We start from the raw sequence: 8,285 nt of genomic DNA, 5'->3' as shown, positions 1-8,285 counted from the left end.
TGTAAATATAAAATACAAAAAGTTATCAAATGATAAGTAAAGCTATTGAATGCAAACTGTAAAAATGCTTTGTAACTTGCAAAGCACTGTACAAACATAAGATGATACTACCTTTTGCATCTTATTTCTTTGTTAACTAAACTAGTTTGTAGTGAAATTGTGTTTCCCTTCCAAGAAATGGAAGAAAATTAAACAATAATGTTTTTAAGGAAAAAATAGTGTTTGCTGTGGTAATTTCCCTGGTAGGTGCCATCATTTTCCCCAACCACTGCCAGTTACCAGAACTTCACCAGAAGTTATTTAAGATTATTTGAACTAATTGAATAACTAGATCAAATTTAATTTTTTTTTGTTACAGAATCACATCCCTTTTCTGCAGAAAGACAAAAGCCAAAGCTAGTGTCCACTCATCACAAGGCAGCATCTCACCATTCACTCACCCGGTCTAATCGCTACAAGGTTGAAATTGCTACAAGATTGGATTTTAAGATACATTTGTGTGGGAAGATTTAACAATTAATGCCCACAATTTCTGCTTGAATACAATGAGCCATCTTTATATTTCAGAATATTTACAGCTTTTTAGATTTTTTGGCATACTCTTAATCACGCACATGGTTAATTGCCAGGCACTTGACTTTGATGAAAAGGTCCAGAACCACAGTCATGATGCTGGAAGGTGTCTGCTCTCGAGCAGTATCTTTATGCCCTCTCCTGGAGCAAACCTGTCCCAGCAGTAGGACCACTCCACAAATGTTAGTCCAGAAATGACAAGCACAGCAAAGTCCAAGTCCACCTTCAACGGCTTTCTCCCTCTTTTCCTGTAACAAGATTAATATGGGCTTTAGCAGTAAGTGGGGAAAATTGCTACTGGGATAAAGGCTTGGGACACGGAACTAAAAGCCTCAAAGTAAAAATAGAAAGAGCCTGCAGGTCTCCTGGAGCTTGATCTTATGCTGAAAGCAATAATGAAATGGAAATTATAGCTCCACCTGACAGAATTAACTTTATTTAGTTAGAACTCCTTTGTCAAAGAAAGGCGGGATTTCCAGGTTTGAAAGCTGTATCACCCATTAGAGTTTCATTAAGTGGGATTAATATTGACAAAAACAGACCATAACTTATAAAGGGGTCAGTTCACCTGAGGACACAAATAAAAACGACCAGTTCACCACCCACAAACTTTCCAGCTGTTTTATGTCAAGAACTGGAATTTGACACTAGAGTTTGTTACAAAGCACCATAGTGGAGTTTGAGAATGCAAAGTTAATGTACTACATTCATCTCTATTTTGTATCCTGAGGATCTGAAAAGGGAAACTGCCATTTGTTAAATTACAGACTGTAAAAAGATGGGTATATAAAGTTCAATTCAACAATGAAAAGTTTTCTTGCTAACCAGTCCATAATTATGGCTATTCCTCTGTCCTCTTGGCCTGCTGACTTCCTTCTGCTGCTTTCTACCTGATCTCCGTAGCTGCATACGAAAAGAGAGTAGAAACAGGACATGGTTGCTATGTGTTTCTGGGGTAGAGAGGAATACAGTCAGTTTCAGCCTATCCTTAAGATTTTGTTTTTTAATATTTTATATTTTATTTTTAGAGGGGAAGGGAGGGAGAAAGAGGGAGAAAAACATCGAAGTGTGGTTGCCTCTCCTGCACCCCCTACTGGGGACTTGGCCTGCAACCCAGGCATTGTGTTCTGACTGTGAATCCAACCAGGACTGGACCCTTTGTTCGCAGGCTGATACTTAATCCACTGAGCCATGCCAGCTGGGGCGTTTTTTAAGTACTCCAAATGCTGCTCTTACCCTTACTGCCTTGTGATTTCTTAATAGTTGGCTTCCTTTGGATTTGTTTTCCTGAATTGGATGCTCAGTTGTTCCTTTCGTAGGTAACTATGCCGTCATTGTCTTCAATCTGCCTTCCCAATATTGGGTTGCATGTCCCATAGTGGTACAGACATCTAAGAGACAGCCAGGTGTAGTAAGTTACTCACTTCAAGGATTGGAACCACAGACATGCTAACTGTCATACTGTTAAATAGTTGGGCAGAACCTCTGCCTTCAGCTGATACGTACTTTCTAGATTTCTGGGACATGTGCACTAAATACATACATGCTCACATATGGCAAAGAGGGTAGTTAAGTATTAACAAAATCCAAATGAAAACAGAATTTGAAAGATTCCAACTTGCACCCTTCCTTTAAAATCACCTCACATTGCTGGCAAGAGCTATTGCCAGGAAATAAAGCCTCCTATTGTGTCAAGAAAAGGCAGCTGCATGAATTTACCTGAAGCATGAATCAAAGGAAACGTTTAGAGAATGCCTATCTTGGAATATTCTAGTCTATGGGATTGAGATGCTGTCCTCAGTTTAACAATCCCTGGAGCAAAGCGGTACCCACAAGGGTTTCTGAGAGCTTCCTATTCATGCACAGCGTCCCGGGGCAGCGTGGGCAGTCCCTGGGCACCTCCGCCACCCACGGCGTGCCACTGCAGGCGTTGTCGGACAAGGGCTGCGGACCCTGTGATGAGAAACTGGCCACAGGCCTAGGTACTCTGACGAGATATAAGGTGACGTTTTATTCAAGGCGGGAGGCAGAGGAAGCCAAGTCATAGTGGCACTGTGAGTGCTGTGACAAAGCTTAGGCAGCATCTTCACTCTTCAGTATAACTGGTCTTCTCCCACAAAGGGGAGCAGCACATTTTTCTTGTTTGCTATCAAGCTCTGACCAAATTGCTTATATTTTAAATCTTACTTTTAAGTTCTCCCTAGGGCCTTATTTCCCCTTCATCTTTGACACTAACCACAAATATATATAGGACTCCCCCAAGGAGCTGGTTCTGAGTATGTTATTTTAAGTGGGGGATGGAAGTGAAACCTACAGTCGCCCACAACCCATTACTGCTCGTCACTCAGTGTTTGCTTGCAGTCCTCCTTTTACAGTTTTCCCCGCATCACTGCTTCCCAATACTGGAACCCAACGAGGGCGCATCTCCTGGAATGGCTGTACCATGTCCTACCGAGGGTGGGTGGTGCCGAAAGGTGCTTAGCCATGCACTTGAACAAATTCTGGTATTATAAATACTTTGGAAATGGAGGCTAAGCATTTATAGTTGGAGAATGTCCCCTGAGTGATTCTAATGCACATTTTCTTATGTATAGCCACCATTTTAGTTCTATTACTTGGAACCATATTTTAGTCTGGTTTTTTATATAAACCATATTTGCAAATATTTTTAAATAACAATAATATAGTTCTTGAAAAGCTGGACAGCTTTTATGTTCGAAGGAATTCTCTCTCTCAGGAGAGTTTATGAATTAATGTAGCAGTGTGGAAGCACAATGTAATTCATGTTCCAAGTGCTGGAAATAACGGCTCACGCCTCTCTGCAGTGGGTTGTCCAGGTGGAACTACATCAAATGTAATAGGTCAGTTTCCTGTTCTAGAAGTAGACTAGATTAAAAATAAGCAAACATAAAAACCCCTCAGTTACTCCAATGTTAAGTGGATTTCTACTGAATGCAAGGCACCGTGGACCGGAAATACACCCCCAGGAAACCAAAATCTCGCAGGGCCTGCCCATCTGGAATTTGCTCTGAAGTGGACTTCAGAGTCAGTGGTTTAAGGGAAGTAGAGGTCCAGTGCTGAGGGATGCACAAGTGCAGCCACTTCTGGCGAGAATTTAGGTGAGGCTTTCTGGAAGAATGTGGGAAGGAGGGTTTCAGCCAGTAGAAATGATCGAGAAAAGGGCTTACCAGACTAAGTGAACAACGTAAGTAAAGATACTTTTATTTATAGTGTATGACTGCTTCTTTATAGTATAGTTTCCTCCTTTAAATTCTCCTGGGACCTGCAGAAAGGACCAGATGTAGAGGGAGGGAGCCTTTTTCAACTCTTTAGTCTTTAGATACGATACAGTGCTGTCTGTTCCACTGTAATCTAACGGCAAAAATGTCCATCAGCAAGAGTTATGGGAAATCCAAATTAGTTGCACTCACAGTATGAGAACAATGAAGTTAGCTTATATTATAGCACAGTTAGCTGCCAACTTATGTAGAAAAAGCCACCAAATATAAAACCCACCCTTGTACTTTTTAATTGTGTAACATAAAGAGCATAAATTAAGAAAAACAAGTAAGTAGTAAGTGATGCCTAAAATTTTTGTGTTTATTTTCATTTGAGATAAAAATAAAGCTTTTACCTTTTGACATTTGTCATTGGATACATGACTATAAAAACTATTTGGTCACAAATAATTTTTCTGGTGTGCATATCAATACTTGCATAGATATATGAGGTCTGACCAGAAGGTATCCAGCCCAGTAATATGAAAAATAGACATTTATTGAAGAAGATACAAGACACAAGAAACACTGTATACAGGACAATGACTCCTCAGTCCCCTTCAGAGAAGGCACCTTGGGACCTAACACAGTCCTCCCAATCGCTATCAGCTGCCCCATTGTATTTTCCTGAATCTCATTGACGGTCTGAAACCTCTTTCCCTTCAAAGGTGATTTTAGTTTTAGAAAAAGTCAGAAGTCACAGGGCACCAAATCTGGGCTGTAGAGAGCTGAGTCACCTGGGTGATTTGAAGTTTTGCCAAAAAACTCTGCACAAGATGTGATGCATGAGCGGGCACATTGTCATAATGAAGTTGCCAACCATCAGTTGCCCATAGCTGCGGCCTTCTGAATCATCTGAATAGTTTCCACAGAGGAATGTCCAAGCTTCACACAAAAATATGATGCATATTCATTGCTCTACTCACTTAGCCATTTTGAATGTGACGGCCACACAGTACACATGCTCACTCAATGGCGTCTACTGCCCCCACTGACTAGTACAGTGAAGTTGTCATTGTTCACACATGCATATTCCAGTCCACTCTCCTTGGCTTCCAGGTTACCTCAGTGTCACACAAAGCATTCTCATTATATTAACAATGGCTGGACTTTCTCCAGACAGACCTCATATACATGTTATAGGTGTTACTGTTTTATAGATACTATAGTTGTACAGGTGTATAGTTGTTCACAATATTTTCTTACAATCCATTGTCTTTCTGTGACGTCAGTTGTTACTTCGCCTCTTTCATTTCTGATTTTATTTATTTGGGTCCTCTCTCTTTGTTTCTTGAAGAGCATGGCTAAAGGTTCATCAATCGTGTTTATCTTTTCAAAGAACCAGCTCTTAGTTTCATTGATCTTTTGTATTCTTTTTTTAGTCTCTATGTCATTTATTTTCTTTTTTTATTATTTCCTTCCTTCTGCCTACTCTGGGCTTTTCTTGTTCTTTTTCTAGTTCTTTTATTTGTAGGATTAGATTGTTTATTCCAGATTTTTCTTGCTTCTTGAAGTAGGCCTGTAATGCTATGAACCTCCCTTTTAAGACTGCCCCCACTGTGTCCCATAGACTTTGGATTGTTGTTTGTTCATTTTCATTTGTTTCCAGATAATTTTTTATTTCTTTCTTGATCTCATTGGTAACCCATTCATTGTTTAATAATGTGCTATTTAGCCTCCACGTGTTTGAACGCTTCTGAGGATTTTTAAATTGTAGTTGATTTCTAGTTTTACGCCATTGTTTTCTGAGAAGATGCTTGATAGGATTTCAATCTTCTTGGATTTGCTAAGACATATTTTGTGTCCTAACATGTGGTCTATCTTTGATAATGTTACGCATGCACTTGAGAAGAATGTGCATTCTGCTGCTTTGGGATAAAGAGTTCTGTAAATATCAGTTAAACCCATCTGACCTGGTGTATCATTTAAGGTCACTGTTTCCTTGTTGATTTTTTATCTGGAAGATCTACCCAGTGATGTTAGTGGGGTGTTAAATGCCCACTATGACTGTATTTCTGTTCATTGCTCCCTTATAGTCCACAAAGAGTTTTTTTAAAAATGTATTTAGGTATTCCTATATTGGATACATACATCTTTACCAGGATTATATCCTCTTGTTGGATTGATCCCTTTAGTATTATGTAGTGTCCTCTTTGTCTCTTTTTATGACCTTTGTTTTGAAGTCTATTTTGTCAGATATAAGCACTGCTACCCTAGCTTTTGGGTTATTTCCATTTTCACAGACTGCTATTTTCCAACCCTTCACTTTCAGCCTGTGTGAACCGTTTGTTCTGAGGTGGGTTCCTTGGAGGCAGCATACATATGGGTCATATTTTCTTAACAATTAAGCCACCCTATGTCTTTTGACTGGAGCATTTAATCCATTTACATTTAGGGATACTATTGTAGGTACTTATTTATTACCATTTTTTCCTTTAAAAAAGATTTTGTTTATTTACTTTTAGAGAGTGGGGAAGGGAAGGAGAAAGAGAGGGACAGAAACATCAATGTGTGAGAGATACACCAGATCAGTTGCCCCTTGCATGCCCCCAACTTGGGGACCTGGCCCACAACCAAGGCATGTGACTGGGAATCGAACTGGCAACCTTTCAGTTTGTAGGCCAGCACACAATCCACTGAGCCACACCATCCAGGGCACCATTTTTTTTCTTTATGACTATGTTCTGTCTTGAAACGCCCTGCCTGGTATCAGAAGCTGTAACCCCCACCAAGGCTAAAGCTGAGGGAGTGGCCTTGGACCGTAAGCCAGCAAAGAGACAAAAGCTTATCTCCCTGGCAGAAGTGCGGTTTCTGCTGCTTCATTCATAACTGAACCCCAAAGCTTGGTTGGTTAGCCAATGATGGGTAAGATTCCCCAAGGGTGGAATGACCTAAGACAGGCACGATCACGTGGGAGGCCCCCAGGAAAGGACTTTGGGGGCTACAGAAAAAGGGGGTGATGAACCCTCGCTCCTCGGCTTTGACCTAGCCTGAGTCCTCAACGTCTGGGAGAAAATCTCCTTATCTTTTGGTTGCCTTAGTTCCCTTGCTCCACCTAAGCCTGAAACAATGACAGGGTGGTGCAGCTCTGTGCTGAAAAGGGCGGGTTCCCCAGGTGATCAGACCTAAGAAAGAATATGCAAACTCCTGTGAAACCTGCTTTGTTTAGAATGCTCTCAGTTGAATGATAAGGGTCCAAGCAAGAAGTAAGTTTATTCCTCAAAGTTTTACAGCTCTTTGACCCTGACTCAAAATAGGCCCTCAGACTTCCTTGTTATCTATTGTTTGATCCTTACTTCCTCGCAATGAGTAATGAGCTTTTACCTGAATTCTTATTCAAACAAAACCAATAAAAAGCCTCTCTGGAGGGGGAATGGGTCGCTTTCCCCACCAGAGAGAGTGGCCATTCCATTCCTACCTCTCCATAGGACCTGGTTGTCTCTGTGTATGTTTTTAGAATGTTTTGACAAACATATGCAGCCAAGATGGATATTGCTGGCCGGTATCCTCCACAATGTTCCTCTCTCTATTTTTTCTTCTCAAAGCAGTTCCCTCAACATTTTTTGCAATGTTTGCTTGGTGGTAATGAACTCCTTTAACTTTTTTTTTTTTTTTTTTGGTCTGTGAAGCTGTTTATTGTACCTTCAATTCTAAATAACTGTCTTGCTGGATGGAGAAGCCTTGGTTTCAGATCCTTGCTTTTCAATGCTTTGAATACTGAATGCCGATCCCTTCTGGCCTGTAGTGCTGTTACTGAACCCAACCAGTAGGGGGAGGGGCTCCTACTGTGGGCTGCCAACCTAGCAAATCTGCAGACAGGTTGGTGGAAAGAGAAGGAATCTTTTATTTAACAATTATAACAAAGGCAAAAGGGGAAAAACCCAAAAATAGTTACTTAAATATTTATAATTATCATATAACTTGAAATAATGGCAAGTTCCTGCCTAAAATATCCAGGTAACAAAAGTAAAGGGAAAAGAAAAAATTCAGAATATGACATCGAAAATAGCTATTTAAATATGTGTCATTTCAACTACTGCATAGGTTAAGAACTGAAAAAAACAAACACAAGAACAAAAATCTGTTTACAGTGCTATCATCACCAAGGTCTTTGGAAATAATGGCCAGCTTCTGCCTGAAAGCTTGGGTATCTCCTGAAAGCTTTGGGTATCTCCTAAGACACCCAAAGAAAAATCGCCCTGTCACCCTCTGTCAGCCCAGTTCAAGGTTGCACCAGGAACCTCTTTTCCCAGCCAAAACTATCGTAAACGTAGTGGCTTAGCTGGTTCCCAGTCACTGTCCAGCTTCAGGCATCTTTGGAGTCTGTGTGTCCAGGCCTCCCACCCACTGTGCGCTGTCCTCTTCCCACCATCGCTCACAGACCCGCCCTCCTGGTGCCCGTCGGCCCGCTCCCGACCAGAGGAGCGGCCTGGG

This window comes from Phyllostomus hastatus, unplaced genomic scaffold (assembly GCF_019186645.2).
Source record: "Phyllostomus hastatus isolate PE091 unplaced genomic scaffold, TTU_PhHast_1.1 phas_scaffold_46, whole genome shotgun sequence".
In the NCBI taxonomy this organism is placed as follows: Eukaryota; Metazoa; Chordata; class Mammalia; order Chiroptera; family Phyllostomidae; genus Phyllostomus; species Phyllostomus hastatus.
The sequence above is the reverse complement of the archived record's forward strand: the minus strand, read 5'-3'. Positions refer to the sequence as shown.